This window comes from Apteryx rowi, unplaced genomic scaffold, assembly GCF_003343035.1.
Source record: "Apteryx rowi isolate R43461 unplaced genomic scaffold, aptRow1 scaffold_167, whole genome shotgun sequence".
Lineage (NCBI taxonomy): Eukaryota > Metazoa > Chordata > Aves > Apterygiformes > Apterygidae > Apteryx > Apteryx rowi.
This window is the reverse complement of record NW_020447941.1, coordinates 84,667-107,959: the sequence shown is the minus strand read 5'-3', so window position 1 is coordinate 107,959 and position 23,293 is coordinate 84,667. Positions and strand designations below refer to the sequence as shown.

Here is a 23,293-nt window from a genome sequence, read left to right as displayed (position 1 = left end):
GTTGCTCCTGACCCATGGACTGACCTCCTGGCATGACCTTGGACCTGCCTCATCACCACAAACGCGTCTGTTGATCTGAACTCTTGATTGAGCCTGACCTGACTACCATCTCTGGTCCTGCCTTGCTCATTTACTTGGGTGCATCAGGGCTGGGCACAGGCTAGTGAGGCCCCTGCCCTGCCGGACTTGTTACCATGCATGGTTCCTGGCTCCCCATCCCTTAGCGAGGAGCTGGCCCTCGCTGCTCCCCGACAACACCTACTCGTGCTGGCAGGCTAAACTCGGATGACGGCCTCTGAAATGGGGGAAGCCACAGCGTGGGCACACAGAAGCCCCAGGTCTGTTGGGAGTGCCACACCTCTAGCAGAAGGGTTGAGCAGACAGCAAGGACCAGTAGCTTGGTCAGCTTCCCCCTCCACCGCCAAGTGCACTCACCAGAGCCCTTTGAAAGTACCACCAGAGGCCAGAAACTTGGACCCTGTAGTGATGGGCTGATGCAAGGGGCAGACACCTTCCGGATTACTGTYCTGGCGGCTGTGCTCAGAGCACCACCAATGGTCTGAAGACAGGGGGTAGAGCACAAGTTAAACTTATGCTCCCCTGAGACCAGAAAGCCAGGAGGCCACAGCAGCCAGTGCTACAGGAGTTTCAAGTAAAAACCTTGACCTGCAGGTCAGAAGGCTTCATCTGGCTGTCTTCTTCACTGCRCTTCCTGGAGGACATGGGCCACACAGCTTACCTGGGGATTCCTGCCCAGAAATTCTGTCTGACATCTTTCACAGCATATCCCACARAAGCATTTCAACATTTAACCAACCTCCCTGTTTCAGCAGGTGTGATGCTCTCTGTCAGAGGTCTTCCTCRGGTGGAGGTACTGAGACCGTGCTCTAGTAACATCTACTGTCTCCTGTTTGAATTGYGTTACTGTAAAGTGCATTTTTCCTGCCCTTAAATTATTACTGTCTCTCTTCTTGAGCCCTTTCCAATTTCTCAACATTAACTTTTAAGCTGAACTGCTGCAACAGGACCCAATGATCCAAGAGTAAAGCGTATTTTTTGCAGTCTCAGGAGGCAGGGGTAAAAGAGGTATCTGCTCTCCAGCTACAGCCTAGAACTGCAGCTCCTTTCCAAGCACGTGACCTCGTAAAACCACAGACTCCAGGAGACCTCATGCACAGGTGTCCACCTGCATTTGTGCCTGTCTAGTGACCCGATATACGAGCCGTATGACATAGGAGAAACTATACTGTTGCTTAACCCTTTTCTCCTTTCCACATCACAGTTGGATTTGATCCTCTGAGTAGAGGTTTCTACTTATTTTAAAAAATAAAGCTCACTTTTCAAATTATTCATTAGTCTGAAGTATAAAATCTCTGCTTAGCTGCATCCTCCTGATCCTCTGCTATCGTCTCCTGTTAATTAGAAAGTCCCTAYCTAGCAGTTTCCCTGGCCTATCATCTCTTATGCAAACTCCAGATGCAGAAAAATCTCTGCTGCAATGTTGTAAGTGGCCTTGAAAGCTGAAGTTCTTKATACAAGTAATAGAAGTAACCTGCTTTTGCTCACGGCAGCCTCCTTTTYGGGGAGGATTAAGCCTGCAGGATGTTCATCTTTTACCTGGGCAAATGTAGGCCACGTTAGGTCCAGATCCTGCTGCTGCTGGAACAGAGGTCTGGTTTCCATTCMTAACAGCTGATCAATTAAGCGTGGGTTAACAGCAAGTTCCTCAGAATTTCTCTAGTGCAATTCTAGCTCAAAACATGGCAGCACATGGACCTGACCCAAMGCTCGAGATTCAATCAGCTGAAGCCTTTTCCTTGGCTTCCCATAAGTGAGTCATATTGCCAAACAGGACTGGGTGTTAAAGCGATACTTTGCCTGAAGCGACAAGGATATTTCTCCTTCCTCACCATTTCTTTTTTATTAGCTAAAACTGTTTGTCAAACCTAACCCAAAATCACAACTGCTTTGGTTAAACAATACCGCTTTTCTGTAGAATAAGCTTTGCCCGGTTTTTTGGCCAGACCTCATTCCACACACCTTCACGTAGATACAAGGTCAAGATACAAGAAGAAGGTAGCAGAGACCAGGAGAACACCTGCTGCAGGACAGCACAGTCAGATATTCCCATGAAGAGCCAGCCAAGAGGGCAGAGCTAAGCAGGTTTGACTACAGGATTGGAAAACAAGGGAGCAGAAGACAACAAGAGACCAGAAGACCTTTAGAAAAGGAAGTAGGGTTTTTTTCTGTTGTTGTTGTTGTTCTGCTTCCACAAGCACTTAACCAGTCAAATATTACAACAGCGTTGGGGCTGAGCAAACAACGAATATTACTCAACTTCTTAYTTCTGTCTAACAGGACTCAGAGCAGCAAGGCTTAAATCGGCATTTCAAGCATTCTTGCTCATTCTTCGATSCCCCAGCAACATGTAGCTAAAAYAAACTAGCAGACTTGCCAAAAACCRGGRTCTTCTTTGGAGGCTACCGTTTCACCTCATCTGTTTGCCACGCCTTGCCGTTTTTCCTGCTTTTTTGGGAGTGCACATTTTTTCCGCATCATCCATAGTCAAGTACTAGCTTGCAACAGCTTCTAGAGGCGGTCGCTCAAAGAGTTGGCCCCTAACCAAGCGCTGTGCACGACAGCGAACCAGCTCTGTACGTACTGACAAAGTATGCACGGTGCTAGCAGAGAAGGTTACCAGGTCGGCGTTGCATGAGCCATGTTCAACAGATTTTTGAAAGGAAGTGTTCCAGTGCCTCGTATTTGCTTTCCCCACTTTGGAAACAGCAATCCCCCAGGACTAACCAGGGCAAGATTTCCAACTGCCACCCCGTTGGGCTGATAACGCCTCACCGGTCCTGTCAATCAGGGCTGCRTAACAGGGAAGGGTAACTGGTCAAAAAGACCGTGCTATCATTCCAATCACAACAGCTTCACAGAGTGAAAAAGTACAAGAGGAAGTCAAAAAACCCTACGAAAAAAGGTCTTAAGGCTGGATTCTGCCAATTTCACCCCTTTAATACCTCTACGATTTATGTTTCAAATGAAAAATAAGCAAAAAAACTATTTGGAGCAGTTCTGATAATAAAATGCTATTAGATATCTTACTGTATAAATCATTAGAAAATAAAAATAGCAGTTGGAAAATGCAGTGTTTTTCAAATGAGCCTGAACACACATGCAGTTAAAAAAAAATCCTTCCTTTAGCATGTAAGGATGTGTTTACTGCCAAAAAAATACAAAAGCCAAGGCATTGGCATCTTATCTTTTTCAATTAACATTTCAACAGACAAGGTGAAACTGCCCTTCTGAACTTTCTCACTTTTGCGTAGCTATTGATGCTAGTACAGCTTAATTTTGGAAATATGCAAGAAAGAATTAAAAAAGAAAAAAAGTGGTCTTTTTAGGCAGCGTCACCCCCACCTCCCCGCGCTTCGGACAACCACCAAAGGGAAGGAGAATCACCTGAAGGCCAAACGTATAYAAGTGAAAGTCCCGTGTGGATGCTAAGGACGACTAAGCTATGCTGATTCCCAAATAACAGCAGATACCTGAGGGTTAGGTCATCCACCACAGGCTGAATTATGCTCAGCAACCCCACAAACTTTAGCCAAATTGCCTCAAATTCCCTGAGCAGCTCAGTAGAGACAAGCCCTTAGAGAAGGCAAAGACAGACAAGCTCTGTGAGTTTTTGTGCTTCTCGGCTATTACATTAACTCAGGTCTAAGAAGGACTTTGTTGCCTTCAAAGGGTGTTGAATCAAGTCTTCAATCAGCTTTGTTTAACAGGGACAGAATTATAAGTGTCAAAGTCATACATTGATTTAAACCACCCTATTCCTCTATATACTTTTAAACATGAAAGCTGCTGTTGGAAACTGTGCTGAAGGAGGTAAACTAACCAAAAAAAAAAAGAAAGATTTTCTACCAACATGCAAAAGATTTTGGAGGAGCAAGGATGTGGAGGGAAGGGAGAGGAGAGATTTGGGAGTCCCACTCCCAAATCTCAAGAGGGGCAGGCAGCCCCGGCTCCCCAAGGAGCCATCTCTTTGCAAGGGAGTTACCTGGGCAGCCCAGGCTGGCAGCAACCCAAGAAACCAAGTCAGCCAACCAAGTTTCTTTTTAAACTTTTGATTCCATTGAATCGGCATCTTCTAATGGCAAAGAGGTGATTTCATTTTATTTTTTTTAAAAGCAGCTCCAAACCGGCTTGAGCACTGATAGAGATGTATTTAGAGCAGTAAGAGCAACCCAAAACACACTTCCTTCTCTCCTCTCTTCCATTCAACCAACTATGCATCAGTCAATCAGTAAAACAAATCAATAAAATTAAGCTTTTAGCTAGAAGCACCGTTAGTTTAAAAACAGGATTTTTGTCAGAAATGTTGCACCTTGCTTTATTGCAAGTAACGATCCAAAATGTGTGGCGCAAGGTAAAATTCCCCTTTCTTGCCTCCACGTGCTTGCTTTGGACATGATCTGGCAGCTTAAAGCAGAGATCCTGTCTGCGCTGTCTTTCTGAGGCTTTCGGTCTCAACCTGCAAATTATTGGCGCACTTGTTCAACTCTATTTGGGCGGTGATTAAAGTTGCATGTTAGACTACAGCTAGATTGATTTCAGCAGCCCAGTTCCACCATCAGGTCTCATTTCAATTTCCTGAAGGGGTGTTTCACTCCGTGGCATCGGGAGAGAGAAAGACATTAAGAAGCTGTACAGGCTCATGATAGGTTTCCCATTTTCTGCAGTATTCAGAAACTTGGCATCTTTCTGAATCAGAGGGAAAATGGAAAAAACTTTGAAACTCTTCTCAAAGCACAATCGAGAACGCTTTACTTCTGTATGTTGTATTACCATATACAGCACAAAAACACTTTCAGAACAAGAACACATTTCAACACTATCTACACCATCACTTCCATCAGCTCTTTTTTACTCTTTTACTGATTTCATTTGTTGAAAAAGCAGAACTTGATATATTCTGTGTATGGCCTACAGCTTATTGAAGTCATCCCAGATGCTTCAACAGGGTCCCGCATCCCGCATTTTAAAGCAATACAATTCAAATGTTTCTGATCGCCATCCAGAAAAGCTTTAATGACTTACATTTGTACTCTGCTACTGCTCCTAATGAAATCAGTGAAACAACACACTCTGCCTGAACTTTGTTACTTTTGCTTTCTTTTCTACAAGACCTCTAATAAGTTCTGTCATTACCAGAATGTGTTCTCTGGTGATTTCCTGACCCTTCACAGAAACGACAGTAATTCACCGAGGTATTTCTACTTTCTCTCTCCTGGACACTACACAATACACCTTATTATTGTTGTTTTATCTTCTGGAAAAGGGGAAAAACGCACCACGAATAAAACCCCACACATTTCATATAGGCAATTTTATTTGGTGATGGCAGTAGAAATAGCTGAGGATGGTGAGATAGCAGATGTTGATGCAGTGAGACAAGCGGGGGAAAGGATTATTATAGATACTGATGTGAGGCTATAAGACTGCATCTGTATGGGAGAAATGCAAGCAAGCAAAGAACAGAATAAGAAGAATTTTTGTCCTAATTTTTGCTGTTGAAAAGAGAATATATCATCCATCTGTCCAGAAGCGTTATTAAGGATTACAGTGGAGGAAAAATTAAAGGCTGAGAAATGCAGCAAGGACTTTATTTGTTAGAATTTGTCTTGGGGCACATAACCTATATAATCTCATGAAGAAAGAATAAACACCATTCCCCTCCCCTCCCTGAATTTTGACAAAATGACATCCAAGTTTTTCTATGAAGATGAAAAAACAAAGGACCCAGCAGCTTATGAAGTTTCTCCATTAATAGTGATTTATTCTAATGACTTCCATTTAGGTAAAAACAAATGCTACATACAATCAATTGGATGAAAACTGAAAAGAATCCCCACTTTGTTCTTTTTTCTAGCATCCAGGGAGAGCTTTTTTGGAACAGGGTTGCAAGAAACTGGTTCTTTCAATTACAGGAAAAGGAAATTGCCCCCCCAAATAAAGGGGGATGCTTTCAGAAAAAGTAAAAGAAGCTAACAAAAGCTCCAAATACCCCAGAAAAGGCAAGTTCAAAAAGCACATTTCCTACAGCTGAATATTCTCCCCCCTGCCCCACCCCGATCAATCTTAAATTTGGCTGCAGTCGGATCCCTGAGGGAAGGGGGCTGTATGAAGCATATAAATACAGTTGGTATATGCTTGGGTCCAGCTCCTCCAAAGGCTTCTGGATATGTCAAGCGGCTTCAATCAAATGGAACAGAGCAGCAGAGTTTCAGTGACATTAAGTTTCTGTGAGTTTCATAAGAAACAGAGTCAAGGAGAGGAGAAAGACTCTGCAAAGGTCCCTCCCTGAGGAAAAAGCTGCATTGCAAACTGAGCTCTATTTCGCATCAGCAAATCAACCCAGGAACTCGGCTGTGGAACTTCAAACTATAGAAAAATAGGCTTTTTCGGGTCCACGGCTGATGGAACTACTTGTATTAAGTATATGACTACCCACTAATGTCACAAATAATCCTATTAACAAGCGTCTTCATTGCGTACGTTCCGCAGCAAGAACTGAACACAACGTTTATGCAATAAACACGGAAGGCGCTCCACGTAGGATCTCTGCACTGAGCTTTTTACCCAAGTCTTAAAATCTGCCTATTAGCCTTTGTTAAACATTGTCTTGGGCTCCAGTTGACAGCCAGCCCTCCTCTTAACCCGAGCTGCAGAGGGAGTCCGGAATACTCATGCCATGCAGTCATATAAGGAAAACACAGCGAGCATGTTTATGGATGTAAAAATATGTAAGTAAAGTGGTTTTGGCAGTGAAGGTGATACCAGTACAGATATTTGGAGGTAAGAAAGTCAACTATAAGCCTGAGAAGCAGGAGACGACTTTCATTCCTACCTGGTTCAGTGCAATTTCTGATGTACGGCTGCCCCCCATCCTCTGGGACTTCAGTCGTGTTCTCCTCATTTGCTTGCAGTAGCCCTCTCCCACTCCATTTGTCATTATTTTCCACAGAATAGCTCAGGGCATCATAACCTAGAGGAAAAGAGCAGTAGATACATGAGACTGCACAGGAAAAGCAACTTGTGATTCTGTTCCTGAATGCTTGAAGCAGCCAGAACAGCTGCATTTCAAAGCAATGGAAAACCAAGAGTCCCTTCATTTTAGAAATGATAGTGTTTCTAATCCCACTGTAAAAGGTAGGCTGCCATTAGCTCCACATCCCAGTTAGTCCCAACAGCATCAAGAGTCAGAATCGTTCCTTTGCAACCCGTCTTTTTTTAAAAAGGTTTGTACTAGCAGTGCATCTAATGTTTTTGCAAGAAGTTGTAAGCTTCAATCAGGTTAAAATGGGAGTACCACTCACTGTTTTTGCAAAAATGAAACAGTGATTTGACACACAGAACATAGGTAGGCAGCTCTGTGAATCAATAAAATGCTATGCATGCGTTAGGAAAGCTCTGCCCCAATGAAGTATATGGTTTCTCGTGACTGCAATGGCAGAACTCAGTGACTCACATCATATCAAGAAACAGAAGTAGGGAGAGGGCATCAGAGAGAGGACTTAGATGTAGGAGCAACCACCATTTTCAAATTAAGTTTTCGTACATTTGAACAGCTATTTTCACCAAACTGCTCCATAGGGATCTACTTCAATACCTTGTGCCCAACGCGTTGTCTACTGACATTGGTGGAAAGGCTCTTGAAGCTACTCCCTGTGGGGCAGAGACCAGCTTTTTTGATGCATTATGAGGTAGTCACTTACAAACATGAAATATCTATCTTCCTTCAGGTTCTGCTCAGAAAGTCTGGTCACAGAGCATAAAGATGCATTCATTCTCAAAATGGTTCTTAAGCCCTGCTGTATCATTATTCCCATCCGACACAATCTCTCTGAAGCCACAGAGATCACAGCATACTGGCCAAAGCATGACTCCAAGTCAATTAAGTAGTCTTCCCTACTTCAAGTCAGCAAGTGTCTATAAACATCAGGGAGATGTACTTCATGTAAAACCCCAAAAAGGATAAAATCTCACCACAGCTGGTGTTAATCATTTTAAAGCGGGGGGGTTGAGCTCACTCTATCATGCCCTTGCATGCAAAACCCTTCTAATATTATATGTCTGTGCCTTTACTGATTTCATGTTTTTCAAGCATCAACCGTTCTGTTTTTTCTTGCCAATTCTGTTGCTAGCAAGACCCAGAGCTGATTGCAAAACCACTGCATTGCTGTATCAAACAAATTTCAGTGCCACACACAATTGCCCCCAAGAACACTAAAGAAAAACCCTATTCCTAAGCCATTAACCCAGTGGAACAAAACTTATCACCTGGAAAGCAGGGAAGTAGCAAAGAGTAATAAAAAGACGACTGGAGAGACATTTCCAACTCTAGCAAAGGATATGGGCAGCTAGCACCAGGATTTTGCTACAGAGGAAGAAGCCACAAAGAATTGAAGTATTGTATTGAGAAGTGAATGTAGACATTGATAGCTGGGCAAGAAACCCACCAAAAAGTTGACCCACTGGCTACCAAAACTAATTTTCTGTAATAAACTTGAAGACGCGTTATACCCAAACCATTCAGCAAGAGCAGCGCATCAAACCAAAATCGTTCTAAAGCAACTTCAAGAACCAAACTCATGGTTTGCTTCCAGCTCAGTATTTCCACCTACGTTTTGCCGCCACGCTTGCAAAGCACGGGATGGTTTCAGGTACGAGTATATGGCAAGCAACCCTATAAAATACGTGGTTATTTCCTTTGCCTCTTATTACTCCGCAGTGACTCTTTCCTTGCTTCACTCCCCCTCTTGGCTTTGAGTTGGTGCCGCTAAGTGAAATTCTATTTTAGCAATGTCAACAAAAACAGCTGGCTGTTTTCCATGACATTCTTGGCACAGTGCTGGTCAGCCTTGGCCATGTCATGTCTGTCTAATGAGCTGAAAGCACGTGTTCATTTGTCAGCTCCATGCATCCGATACAATTTTAAACTCTCAAGGGAGGGGGAAAAAAAAAGAATTTTTTTTTTTTTTTTAAAGGAAGCTGATGCATCCACTTCAAGGAGGCGCACACGCACAAAAATCCACTATTCTTGCCACAGAGACCTTGAGCCTATCTGATAACAAACATTCGTGCGAGATTTCCACCCACCCATCCATCTTATTCCTGCCAAGCAAAACACAGCCTCTCTCACAAGGACTTTGCTACTCAAGTTACTCCTCAAGTGCGTATCGCCGATAACGCCCGTGGCCTTTCCCCCGCACGCCTTCAGGTTGCTGCAAAGCCTGGCGGTCCTGCCCGCTGGGAAGAACATGCCATTTTGTCTGTCAAAAAGCCATTACAGGCACGATTCTACGCGTGGACTTTACAGCGCTGAGGGTCACTGCCGCGGCAGGAGTCTGAACGCAGTATTTGAAGCGTTAGCCAGCTTTAAAGCCGAAATATTCCCAGGTTTGCTCAGCACGAAAGACACTATGAGGCAGAGCGCGAGCAAAGAGCAGCGGAAGAGAGAACACAGTTTTGGGACGGTGACTCAGAGGATCCTTCAGGGCAAAGGAAAAGACGTACTGCAGGTCCCAGCCCTTTCGTTCGGTTTTCCAACTCATCCCCTTGAGACCGGAGTGGCCAACCTGAGGCTTCCGTCTTGCACAGACTTCCACGTCTCACGCAGCTCCAGGGCAGCTCCCAGGTCATGCTACCAGCAGCGAGGCATTGCTACGCCTGGAAGTGGACATCCAAGGGCAAGAAGCGATGCCGGGGACCAACACCACCAAGGCAGGCAGGAGCCAGCGCACATGCGTCTTTCGGGGGAGAATCACAACTGCACAGCCTTAAGCGCTCCGCTTTCTAAGCAAAAAGTGTTTAACTTGGTAAATTAAACATCATCATTTTAAGCTTCAGGCGCTTTGCACCATTCCCCACTTCAGAGAACGCTTGTTTGCTGTTTGTTTTGTCTGCGAGCAAGGGTAAGAGCTTGAGCCTAAAGTTAAACACATACAAACACCACCAGTCGAGGTGGGCTGTGTTTCTCAAAAAGAGCCCATGCAACAGTGCAGCATCAAACATCTTCCTTAATAATAAACACACTTCGGTAACCTGAGCTAAGCAGTTTCAGTTCCACATACAAGCTTGTTTTCAAAGCAGCGAGGCTTTCCCCTAAGCCGCTGATGCTTGGTTGTGCTCCGTTACGCGGAGGCAAGGCACGAGGGAAAAGCCACGAGCTCTTTCTAGGACTGCTGCTTCCCCCAAGTTCCTGCAGAAAGCTCTCCCGTTTCCTCCCAACGCAAAACAGCTTTCTGTCTCAGACTGCAAACATTTCCAAAAGAGGGATGAAAAACAAAACAAAACAAAAACAACCCCCATACTTTCAAGATGGCTTTGTAAGGGAGGAAAGCTTAATTTGGCAAAAAAAGCGTTTGTAACGGAGTCACATTTGGCATTCACACAAATGAGCGTAAAGAGCAGAATCTGTCCGCAGCTGAAGTTGATGAGATGACTTTGATTTATCTTACTTTAAGCTCTTCTCCTATAGCTCCAGCTTTAAGGGAGGGAAGCCATCCCACAGCAGAACTTACAACCCACTGACCGAATCCTGCTTTAGGTGTCTCTACTCCAAACTGTACCTGGCTCAACAGAGCAATAGGAAATAAAAGTTAAAGATTAAATGAAATGCTTTCTTCAAAGGTCGGGCCTTCTAAGGATGTCCCTGGGAAAACAGGGACACATCGAGATTTTAACCTTGCAAACACGGACATTTTACGGCAATTAAAACGCCAGCTCTCGCTGCCAAGGCCCAAACATGGGGGTCTGCACTTCCCCGCTTGCTGAGACAGGCCTCCCCGAAGCGCAGCGGGGAGCAGCTTGACGCCTGCCCTACGGGCACTGGCTGCTCTCTTATCGGCCTTTGCAAAAAGCAGCTCAGAAACTTGGATTCGTGTTTTGGCAGATTCAGTGAAAGAGGAACTGTCAGCCGTGGTTTAACCCTTCGCGCACAGGTGCCTACGTACCGGCCGTCCCCTTGAACGTGGGATGTGGGGTGCCACCACTTTGACCTAGCAGCATCCCACCCCGTGTTAGGCGCTGGCATGAGGCGACCAACCCCTCTCCCCCCCAAAAAACAAGCCAAAACAAAACAAAACCACCCACCCAACAGCAGCAACAAAGCAGGGTGCTGGGGCAGCCGGCGTCAGGGACATCACCTCGGTTGCAGCATCCCACGACGGTGAGGGCTGCACGAACGGTGAGCCACCAACGCTGGACCCGGGCGGCCAGCCCGGGCATCAGGGTGCCACAACACCCGCGGCTGCTGCCAAAGGGGCTCGGCCACCTCAGAGGGAAAAAACACACGTATATTCTGATTTAGAGAGTATCAGAAAATACTATGCAATCTCATCTCCACAACAGCTGCACAAAGGTAGATGCAACAACCACAGATATTCTCGGAGAGCAAATCTTTCGCTGCACGGGCTTCAGGCTTCCCATTGCAGACCAAATCTCGCAATCCTTCATCCAGCTGTCCTAAGGCAAAACTTATGCTGACTTGAAGCTTCGCAGCACAGCCACAGGCTACACGGCCTAAGTCCTTATTTCGCTAATAAAGAACCCAATCCATTAATTTAAATAGCCACTAAATAACAGCCAGCAAAGATAGAACCAAAATCTGACGCTCCGTGGAGGTGCTGTGAAAATGGCAGGGGTTGAGCAAAACTCTTCTTTACAAGGATGAGTAGCAAAGGTTTAAACAAACAAACAATAATAAAAAAAAAATAAAAAAAACAGTTTTCTTTCTGAAAATGCAGTTATTCAGAATTGGTATGTTTGCTTAATTTTAATGATTTTTAATGAGAAAAGTATCAAAGCCATTTGTTTCAATTTCTCAGCTGAGTTTAAAAAAAACCTACTAAACATTTCGCATTAGCTATACTGTCATTTTATTTAGGCCAATATATATTTTATAGTTAGCATTTTTCTTATTAATGCTGCTGGCTTTGTATTACAATAATACTGCAACATCTTTAAAAACTTTGCTGCAATAAAGATTTTTTCCAAAGTTCTGCTCCATAGCATATTCTAAAGTGGGAGTATTATTTAAAAAAAAAAAAAAAAAAAAAGAAAAAAAAAACCCTACATGTTGCCACAAGGTATTTTCCACAACTCCCATTATCCAGCACCAGTTTTAAATTACAGGCTCAGAATCCAGGTTCTAGAGAGCTTTATTTCTGCTTGCTCCCACAGATATTTCTGCGGACAATAAGAATACAAGTAATTTTTCCCCGTCTCTGTGCCCGTACTGCATTTCACAGCACAAATAAGACAACGCAGACAACGCATTTCCACCGGCCTTGTCTCTTTAAATAACGCAGCCAGCGTATTAGCGCTTGTTTGCTGTGAGCTCTGGCGGCTGCCAAGCTGGGGTGGCAGCCTGGTGGGAACAGGCTCTCTTGCGAGATTGCCGATCTGTTCTGCTTATGATCACAAAAATGAAATAGAGTGGAAAGAAGAGCTGATCGGGTTGCTCAAAACCTCTAGGAACAGCCAGCGCGTGACCCAGATCTTCACGTGGGAACTCACGATTCCTTATCCTACTCCAGATGGCTCTGGTTGAAGTTTACAGCTTGAAGCACCGTAGACACGTGACTAAACACATTCCAACCTGCACTATTCTGCATGAAGAGTACTATTTTGTAATGTCGTACAATATACGGGTATTCCTCAGTTACGCACTGATCTCAAGGAAGCGTGCTCTTTTTCCGCATTAACCCATGGGAACCTCAATAAGCCAGCAGGATCTTGGAGGTGACGTTCCAACGAGGCCAAGCAAACCACGGTGGAGCTCAGGGGCTGCTTGCCCACCTGTAGCATGGACAGCATGGGGCTGCCTTCACATAGCCAACACGTGAAAATCTAAATGAAGCTAGAATATCCACACTCATCTCTGGAAAGTGGGAGGCAGCCAAGTGATGCAGTTTAGCAGGGGGCATCATGACTTGACAGGGATGCAAGGACTTACCAGTCTTGCATTCATCCACATAGCTCCCCAGCAAAGACCTACTTTCACACAGGTGTCCCCAACACTCCTGTGCAGATGAGGAAAACCCTTTCTTACCTTTTTATCAGGGTAAACAATTAGTGCRATTGCTCCCTTCGTTATGACTGTAATTACTCCTGGTATGGTAACGCTGAGCAGCTCCAGCTGGGGAGGAGACCTCACCATGTTAGGCACCGCAGGCAGGTGCCCCTGCCCAAAGTACTCCAGTGTCCTCGGGTRTGTTTAGCAAATAATCTGAGCTCACAGTTACGAGGACAAGTGTTTAATATAATACATATAGTCTGTCCTCTAAGTGAACACCACCACCTGAGGAAGAGAGGAATTACCATCTTTCCCTCCAAGCTGCTGTTTTAAAGAGAGAAAAAAAATAAAATAAAAAAACCCACCACAACAACAGGCACTCCCTCCAACCTAGCATTTAAACCATCTGAGCCTCCAAAATTGCCTGTCACCCTACAAATGGAGCAAGAAGAGAGAGGAGAAAAAAAAAGTTAAGAGGAAGGTGAGGGTATAAATTAGGGACTAGAAGTTTGCTGAGGAAGGGTTGCGGAAAGCTCTCCAGCATCACACTGGGGTATGGAGGTAACTCAACACRAGCATGTCATAGGACTTATGCTCATTCAAACTGGGGCTGAGTCAATGGACAACTCTGGATTAATAGGGGAAGATTAACAAAAAAACAAAAAAAAACAAAAAAAACCCCATGCAGGCCAGATGCTCAGCTGGGGTAAGTCAGGATAACTCCTTGAACTTTTGATATATAGCAGCGGAGGATCTGGCCTAATGACACTGAAGTGCCAAAACCTAACGAAGACGAAAGGTGCACGCAAGCAACAAGCCCCAGCAGCAAAGAGCTGACAGACCAGAGACCGGCCCAGCCGAGCCGCCAAAAGGGACGGCTCCGTCGTTACGGCATTTCAGAAACATAATGCATTTCTGCTAACGACCTCGCAGTGCTGGCAGGTATCCTTGGCTCTCACTGACAATAAACTACGCTCTATGCAAACTGCTAGATCCTGCTGGCCTGAGCCAAAAACAGCACAGCTTTTCTAAAACATGTTTGCCCTCCCTCCTCTCTTGTCTGTCCCTTTTATCTATTGTTTTGATGGTGGTGGTTTGGGTTTTTTGGAGGTTTACTTTTTTTTCCCCCCCCGAACTAGCTGAATTATCTATCTCGAGAAAGACCACACTAATTCTCTTAACGGAGCTAGGCTCGATTAAATTAATTGGAGCAYGCTGTGAAGCTGTCCTTTCACTTTTCTCTTCTGCTGGCCGCACATCTGTGCGGTCACTACTTYTGGCCCCACGATCCTGCAGGTAAGCAGCCAGTTAGCTCATGCGCACTGGTTTCTCCTAGGGCAATCGGGGACCTGCTACAGATTTCCACAGGGTGATCCAAGTTTGGGATTGCATAAGCACTTCAAAATGGATCATCTTTCATTGCAGTCTGACTTGGGAGATGTTTTCCTTTTGGAATCATCAGCAGGAAAGACCATCCTCAGGGAAAAACAAAACATCTGGCTTTGAAGAGCAGCCAGTTCCTTATATCTGATTGCAAAGCCGTGTTTTCATGTGTACTGCTCCAGGTGGAAAGGGACACAAAGACAGAGGACGCGCATCTGCCAGGCCACCATCATTTTTAATACTTGTACAGCATGAGTAGGAACACAAGTGCACTAYATGGGCCTTGGCTTGTTGCAGAAGGGGTGAAATTATATTTATTTTGCAAATACAAGTCCTACAGCATTAAGACCTGACAGACGCACAGAACACACGCACACACCAACTAGGAGGCTGCCCTGAACRCTGCAAGGAGCCACGGGGCAAACGTGCCCACTGGGCACAGGAGGAAAAGCGAAGACTCCTGCACAAACCAGCTGCCTACCACCGCATAAGGGAAGGCAGAAGAAAACATCTATAGAAGTTGCTTACAGAACTATTTTGAGACTCCTGGCAAGACCGGTATTAAATGGAGCAGTACAGGAATGACGACTTAACYATTTGCACCTGCTCATAGAAGATGCCAAGGTGAAAGACTTCTGCTGCCCTATACCACCCACCAGTGCTGGGAGGGGATCTGCCTCAGGACATCTCTCAGGTGRTGCAGGCAACCCAACAGGAGATGCGGCTGGATAAGGAAGCACAGACTGATTCCCTGCTGCCAAGCAGCATCTGGCTCCATGCCTGCAGGCCTCCTCTCCGCTCGGCTTTTGCAAATCCTCATGGAAAAAGTTTGATGGCTTTGGCAGATGAAGAGTTGCAGGATTTCTCCTATCCGAGCTCTTGTAATTCATTTCTCAAGACTCACTCTCCAGCCAACAGCCATTAAGCTCAGCCAGACCCTTGTGACTGTATTCACCCTACACGCCTTGTGCCTTTTCCAGGGAACCACCAACTCCGTGGCCCATCAGGATTTCTTACCTTGCCTCCCAGCTGGTACGGACACATGACACGGCTCTCCAACCTTCTGCAGCTCAGCCCAGCTGAGCTGCCTCTCTTCCTCTTCGTTCCTCCACACACCTCCCACAGCCTGCTTYCCTAACAGCCCCTCTTCCCAGCACATCTGTACAAACTCCTGTCCGCCAGCACATAATCCTCAACTGTCTCATACCCCCAGTCCCTGAGCCTTCTCCAGCTTTCAAGAAATTTATGCAAAGGGGGTCAGAAAAAACAATTTTGGCCGAACAGGAGGGAAAAAAAAAAGCTGAGTATCCAAATGGGTTTTGTTCTGACTATTTCTCAAATGAAGCACTTTTGATTTTTCTTTTTTTTTTTCAGGGCATCATTACACAGTGACTCAAGTGCCAGCCATAAAAAAATAAAAAAGGAGGAGGAGGCAGCACTGGTGCTCCATGGCTCAGCCATCAAAACTCTCAGCAGGGACACCGGAGAYCCAGGTTCAAATCCCCTCTCTAAATAATTCAGGGCAGGAATGTCATTGGGGCTCTCCCAATTTAACAAGACATAGCTCCACAGCCCAGGGAAGATTTTTCCCATGGAAGCTGTTCCTCTGTGTAGAGGTAATTAAATTTAACTGGGGCAGAGACCAGCACCCAGATGTCCTCCACCCAGACCAAAGTTCTAGTCGCTGCTCTGGAAAGTCACTCTCAGGCTTTCTCTGCCCTATTTGTTTGTTTACACAGGGCTAAACAGCTCCAAGGGAGACAACACCAGCACCCACCCCAAATGACTTCACCTTTCTGCTCACAGACTAGGCAGCAACACCTGGATCCAAGTTCTTGCTCATGGCTACGAAGGGGCAGAAACAAGGTCAAAACTCTTCTCCCCTTCCCCTCCACCCCCAATACCTTTGTCTGCCTTTTATTACTATTTTTGTAATACCAGCAATTATTGCAGAGATGGTCTTTGTTCAAACATATCCTATTCTCTCCCAATCTCAAGACCCCTTCAGAGACCTCAGGTAGGCTCTCTGACTTTTTCAGCCCAGGAACCTTTTCCAGTCTCAAAGGCACCACTTGGTATGGACAAAATATTGCCTTTGCACCCCTTCGTCCCTCATGCGCACCCTCAAAGGAGCAGGACAGAAGACAAGGTACCCGTCTGAGGAAGACACAGCAATGACCCCGGCACTACGTAGCCTCCACTCTCAGGTGCACCTACCCTCATGGCTTACAGGTCTCCAAAGACGAGTCAGACACTACTCCTGCATGCCTCCAGGCAGAGGCTTACCACCTTTCTCCTGGCAGAGAGCACACAAAACATCAGCAGCTCAAAGATCCTTCTGGCCTTCCCAGCCACCATCTGCTGTATAAGCAACAGCTGGGCAGGAACCTTCTAGGCTCAGCTGCAGGTAGGAAGACCAGAGCATGCTCTTAAGGCCTAATGACAACTCATTCTACTACTCCCACAGCACAGCATGAAGACCTGTCAACATGGTGAGTTTGGGCTTAAAAACAAAGAGCAATAACAAAAAACAAAACAAAAAAACCCCCAAACACAACTCTGTACAGCTACCTACCAAATGAAAATGAAATTTTCACATGCATGCCGTTTGAGTCTTCCCCTACTCCCATCCTGAAGTCAAGGAAAACTTTTAGGTCAGCCAGTGCTTTGGAAAAATCCACCCATGGCATTAAGATTGCACATAAAGCTTTCAGCTGCTTCCAGATAATGGTCCTGCCAAGCTAGATGCTGGTGTTAACCCACTGAACTCCAGAGAGGCATCTCTGATTAAGGGGTGACATGTAAATGAACTCACTCCACCCAGAACATCTGGCAACTGGCACAGGAGAGTCAGCGAGGAGGAATGCTGTTTAGGAAAAGCAGGTGAACTCCCCTTTCCATGACACCCACCTTTCTGATCAGCAATGCCAATATCAGACAGGTGGATGTTGAAGCTCATCTGTCTTTCAATCTGAAAGAATATTTCGTGCAGTGGTTTTCTCTGAAACCAGCTTTCCCCCCTCCTTGGTGTTTCATTTGGCTTCCCCTGGGTGCGCTCGTGGCACCGCACGCGGCTCTGGTCGTGCAGGGGATGCTCTGCACGCACCGCGGCCCGAAAGCACGCGCAGCTTTCATATCATCTGCAGCACTTTGCTTAGCAAAGCGCAGATGACGGTCACGTATCTTTGCAAAAGGCAAAAACCTCCTACTTGCATCATTTAGGGAGACAAACCATCAAAACTCCCCTCCAGGACTGGGAAAAGCAAAGGTAAAACAAGCGCGTATCGGAGCCTCTAGCCAGAGCACGAGGCAACGATTTAAGGGAGCAAAGTTTAATTCCCACCCTGTCGCAAACTCGCTGCGGGACCTTCACCAAACGCTCTYGGTCTCCGTTAACAGCTTCATCCTTCACCTGCTTCAGCTCTGTACGAGGCCTGTTTCTTCCTGCGCGTTTGTACGGTTCTTGGCACAACAGAGATGCAGCACCTAAAACGCAATCACGGCGGAAGCAGCAATATTTAGGAAGATACTGCCATAATATGGAGCACGGACTGAAATCTAGACGGGGTGCAATGCAAACTAACAGTTTTGCTGCTAAGGCATCCACACGTCTTCTCACGCCCACTAACCCAATGGGAAAAAAGCAGTTTTCTTCTCTCCTTGTCAGCGTTAGCGCTCTTAGTCACCGCTGCCGAAGTCGTGAGGACCTAAACCCATTACATTAAAAGGGACACCAGGGAGGCGCAGGAACGACGTGCCCCGCGGTGCGTTTCGACGTCAGCGACGGAGACCCCCCGCCGCGGGAATCGTGCGTCCCGATTAGCAAAGATGTTCGGAAATCAGCAGCTCAGCTAGCAAAAGAGGAGGCGTTTTAACCTTGAGCACGCTCGTCCTTTCTCGCTTCCTTAAAAATCGAGAAGTCTCCCCAAAAGTGASTTTAAGTAACTGTCTATACAAACTGCACGTGTTCCCAGTATTCCCCCCCCCCACAAAGGTTATAGCCAAATATATTTTGCCAAAAGGAAAGCACTTTTTCCTCAAGAAAAAAGAGGAGGATTTAGTTGAAAAAAATCTCTTTCATTAGCAAGAAAGCATGGAAGAAGATTGGTTTTTCTCTAAATTCATGTGCTCTGTAACATTTTATTATTAAATAACCATTTTGATATGGGTTTTTATTTACAAATAAACAGGAGATTTTTAACAGCAACTACTCAATAAAAAGCTAGCTCTTTTCAGGCCTAAGTCCACCATTTCAGTAAAATACCTCCTTTTTAGACCAACACTTATCTTTTAGTTAGTGCACAGATTCCTCTGAAACCCGTGGATTTCTGCACGCACTTCTCCACCATCCTGAACAGCGGTGGTTTAAGCTTAGTTAAATGAACTGAAGTAAGATTTCCAGCTTAGTATCTTGTGTCAAACAGCTATAYAGGATATGAGATTATCCCAGGTTTCCTTTATTATGCTTTAACAGTTTGTCCAGAAAATTGCTTCATTATTCATAACAGTGTGTCCGTTAAATCGGCCAGAGCCTTCTTGCTTTACTAGTAAGGGCAAAACAAACAATTCAGCCCCTAAAAAATACCATTCTTTTTTAATCTATCACGTCTCCTGTGATTCAGCTCCTCTCTGAACTAAACAGCGTAGTTCTTCTTGTAAAAAAAAAATCTTTTCGTGCCTCAAATCATTTTCACTGTTCTTCCTTGGACCTTCCACTCTGCCCCCGCTGAAACCACGCGATGCTCAAGGTGGAAGTTTCCCACTATAGCAGCACTCTAGTATTTTTAGCCTCATTCTCTATTACTTTTTTTTTTCCTCGGGGGAATCTTAATGCTTCCACCAGCACATTAATCTCATTAACGATTCACCTTTTACAAACAGATCTGAACGCTGTTGATATCATCGCTGACGCTTGGCAGCCGCTGACCACCAGGCATAATTTTGCCTGCACCCCTGGTAAAGTACATCTTTGCTGGCAGAGTGATTGCCTGCTTCATCTACCCCGTGATGTTCCCAAAAACGGTACCATTGATTATTTATGGCCAGCAAAGCATGCTTTTTGTCTCCCCTGCTTTTGGGGCGGTTGTAGAGATGAATTTTAGGGATAGACGGAGCAGCGTCCTTTGCATTACCTTGGTGTAGATGCCAACAATTTTTTTTTTTCCTACTAGAGGGAATTAAAATTACAGAGGAAGTTTTTAGAGGCATAAAAGGAAGATGGGCAGTAAATCCCCCCCTCCCTAGCACCTTCTCAGAGCAATTCCTTCCCTGATCTTAGCTCCCTCTCAGCCAGGCTCCTTGCTCCGCTCCCAGCAATGGGCTCTGGACAATCCCCAAACGCAATCGGACTCCCAGGCTGCTGTTTCCTTTTTCTGTATTTCACTAAAATTCTCTCTGAGCTCCCTTCTTACATCAGTAACCTTCTCGACGCAATTCTCCGTGTCTCCCTACTCCCGGCCATCTAAAAACGCTCTGTTCAAAATCTTCCCAGGCCACTGTCCAAAGCGCGGGCTGCATCCAAAGCCCAGCGAAACCAACCAAAAGTTCCCTCTGGCTTCAGATCAACGGCGAGGAAACGACACGCAAGAACTGCAGCGATAAGCCATTTTACTGGAGCGACTTTGGGGAGAGCCGTGTTGCAGGTGGTTGCACCACGAGTCACGCAGGTCACCCGCACATCACGGTTTTCTTTAGTTATGGTAGGCAGCAAGGAAAAAATAGCAGTCATAAATTATTAAAGGCTTCTAAAAATAGTCTAAAATTGATTTTCTGTCAGTAACAGTGCTACTTTTTATGTAGTTCCAAGACCCTGTGGCTGCCTGAACTGGGAAATCAAGGCCACATATGGCTGGGAAAGCAGTGATTAAGCTCCTCACTGCTATCCAGCAGATCCCTTTTTTTCCTGGAAGGCTTGAACAATGTCACACAGTAAGACGGTAATTCTCCAGAGAAGGCATTTACTTTTAAAAGGGGTGGAAAAGGAGTCGTATTGCAAGTCCATGTGACAGGTGGGCAAATACTTGGATTTTTCGGGTGAGGGGGGAGAGGAGGGGAGTTTAGCCACTGAACATTCACTGCTCCCTCCCCCCACACCAGTGTATTTTTCCCCCTAATTTTGAGCTGACATGGTGGGAGGAAAGACTATTTTGGGTCAGATTAAATGTTTTAGTCAACTTGGAATGAAGCGTTTCATTTTGGTTTGGGTTGTCCTCTTTTCCACTTTTAGCTAAAAGTAACTCTGTAGAACAAAATTTAGTCCAAAAAAAAAAAAAAAAAAACAAATCCTGAAGAGGTGCTGGAATAAAAAATTGCAGCTCTCCAAAGTAGCAAACAAAAAAAACCACCCACCCCTGTAGATTTGCTTGCATAATCAGCATTGTTTTAAATAATAATAATTGATGCAAAAGATTTAACCCAGCTCCTTCACGTCCATAAAGGAGTCACAGCACAAAGGAGCCCTGGTGAATTCCTACCATAATACAAATAAACACGGCACATTGCAAAATGGCAATCATACAAAAAAAATGTGGACTGGCTTAGAGTTATCAACTGAGTTAGACCCGCATAACTGTTCAAATGCAATTTATCACAGGGGTGTTATATGCACGCACATTACTCACTTTGATTTTTAAAAAGCGCAGATGACTGGAGGTATTGGTGCAAAAGCACAGGCTGCATTCAGCGAGCACAAATTTCATAGCAAGTTGCCCAACGTTTTCCCTGCAAGACGGAAGGGCACTTAAATGAAACCGCAACCCGACGGAGTGCAGTTTGCACCTGCTTCTCCCACCCAGAGGGAGGCCATGCACGCAGGGAAGGACTCGATGAGGCCAAGGCTGGAGGTAAACGCCAGCAAAGAGGGCTGCACGCCTCAAAGCCACGTCCCGGCGAGAACCGAGCAGGCGCAAGAGCGCAGCGGTCTCCGCGGCGCCCGCGGCTGCGCGCGCACGAGCCCGAAGCGGCACCGCCGGCGTTGCAAGCGGCGCCCATCTCCCGACGCCCGCGACGAGCTCCCTGCAGCCGGGCACGGCACGCGCCCAGCCGGCGTGCACAAACCCGCCTCCGCTTCCAGAGAGCGCAAACAGCGCAAACTCGTAAAAACGGCGGCACCGAAACGTGCCAAAACCAAGGGGGGCAAAGGCGCAATCAGCGGCCAGGCAGGTCTACGCACCGGAAAGACGTGCGTTTTCCACGCTGCACCCAGGCAGCAAAGAGCAGGTACGGAGAGGAGTCCTGAGGGTCCAGATCCACGTTACAGAATCACGTACAAAGAGTAAGCGCAGAGACGGCTCCCCCAGCGAGCACGATCCTCCCATGGATGGATGATGCGTGCARCAGGCCTGCTGCGTCCCCTCCAGCGAGAAGGGTGTTGCGAGCACYAAAAATAAGCCACCCCTTTCAGGGGGAAAGAAAAGGAAGAATGTCATAAGCCCCGGCTCCCAGTCTGATATCTAAACACCAGAGCACGCTGATGATAGGGTAAGCATGAGAAAACAGCAGAAGAAGGGTTTTTTCATGCTTTTCTCAACCAGAGATAAGGAAAAAAGGATCTTGCAAAAAAATAAACAAGCAAGAGGGAAGAGGGAGCTTTTGAGTCCAATTTCAATACAAACATGTTTTTCACATTACAAAGACTGTTTCTCCCTTCCCTTTGCTGTATAACTCCTTTCCCCCGTGTTTCTCTGGAACAACGCTACGTAAATCTGTAACTGCTATTTGTTTAATCATTATAATTTACTGCTTACTTGGTGCTGGAAACATGCTAGGCACTTCACAACACGGCAACAAGGCCTCAGCCTCAGAGGTTTCAACTCTAGCATTTAACTCTCTTGTACAATACCGCATCTGGATTTGCTCTCTAAAAGTTTCAGGCTGGCAGATGGGCAGTAGTTCCCCTTTTTCTGTATCCATTCAGGAAAAGACCCATGAGGCTCAATTTTCATCCCAGAGAAGAGCTCTCTGAAGAGTGGCCACTGGCCTGCTAAGTGATGCTTTGCCTTCTTCTTCCATGCAACTTAATTCCCTTCCTGAATGCACCTGGCTAAAATTAGCACAGAGCAGCAGCAGCTGTAGAAGCAATCACAAGGAGCAGTTCAAAGAAAAGCTGTAAAGGCCTGCACCCCCCACACAAGGCTTTGGATGTTTTTTTTTTAGGGGGGTTATGGTTCTTCACTCCCCACCTCGCTCTGCTGCTTGCCAGCAAGCTAGCTGCAAGCGAAGGGGCCCCAAGACCAGCAAAGCCTGGTTCTTCTACAAAGTGGACATAAGTACAAGACTTCAGATGCTGCTGGATCTGTAACTCCACGTTAAAAAAAAAAAGAGCAAAGCACTAGTTCTAACAAACCTTCCAGGTGCCAGGAGCACCCCCTCTCTGATCAACCCTCAGCATCACCCCTTCTTACCAGTTCTCCAGCCCACAAATATTTCTCTGTTATTACCACGAACTGGGACAACTAAGAGTCCGAGCTGCATGCAGGTTTTTGCTMTCCCTCAGACTGATGAATGTATCAGCAAGCCAGGCTGAAAATTACCTTAGTGACATACAGTGTTCTCCCTATGGTACCTCCTTTATTAAATATTGAAAGAGCTATTACCTTTCAGGGATGCCTGTGCGCTGGCTCCGTCCATTATTTATAGCATGATGTATTCATTATGCATTTTATCCCATGCTCCTATCTGCTGATCTCATAACAGTCCCTTAAAAAACAATTTTAAGCGATTAATCCTACCTTAATTACAGACAAATATATACAGAAGCCCCAGGACATCTTTTTCTGATATTTATTAAAAGGAAGTAAATATATCTAGAAATTAATCTGGTAACCA

General features: G+C 45.7%; 1 protein-coding gene across 2 annotated transcripts in view; it reads right to left on the bottom strand.

Moving 5' to 3' along the window:
* The window catches only part of SLC24A3 (solute carrier family 24 member 3), a 220,803-nt gene extending 199,691 nt beyond the window's left edge, over positions 1–21,112 (bottom strand). For both annotated transcript variants that reach the window (XM_026060212.1, XM_026060213.1), the window contains exons 1-2: positions 21,088–21,112; positions 6,914–7,051 (exon numbers count right to left, since the gene is read on the bottom strand). The gene's annotated coding sequence lies outside the window, so the exon portion shown is untranslated. The remainder of the gene's footprint in view (positions 1–6,913; positions 7,052–21,087) is intronic.
* Positions 21,113–23,293: the final 2,181 nt, after the last annotated feature.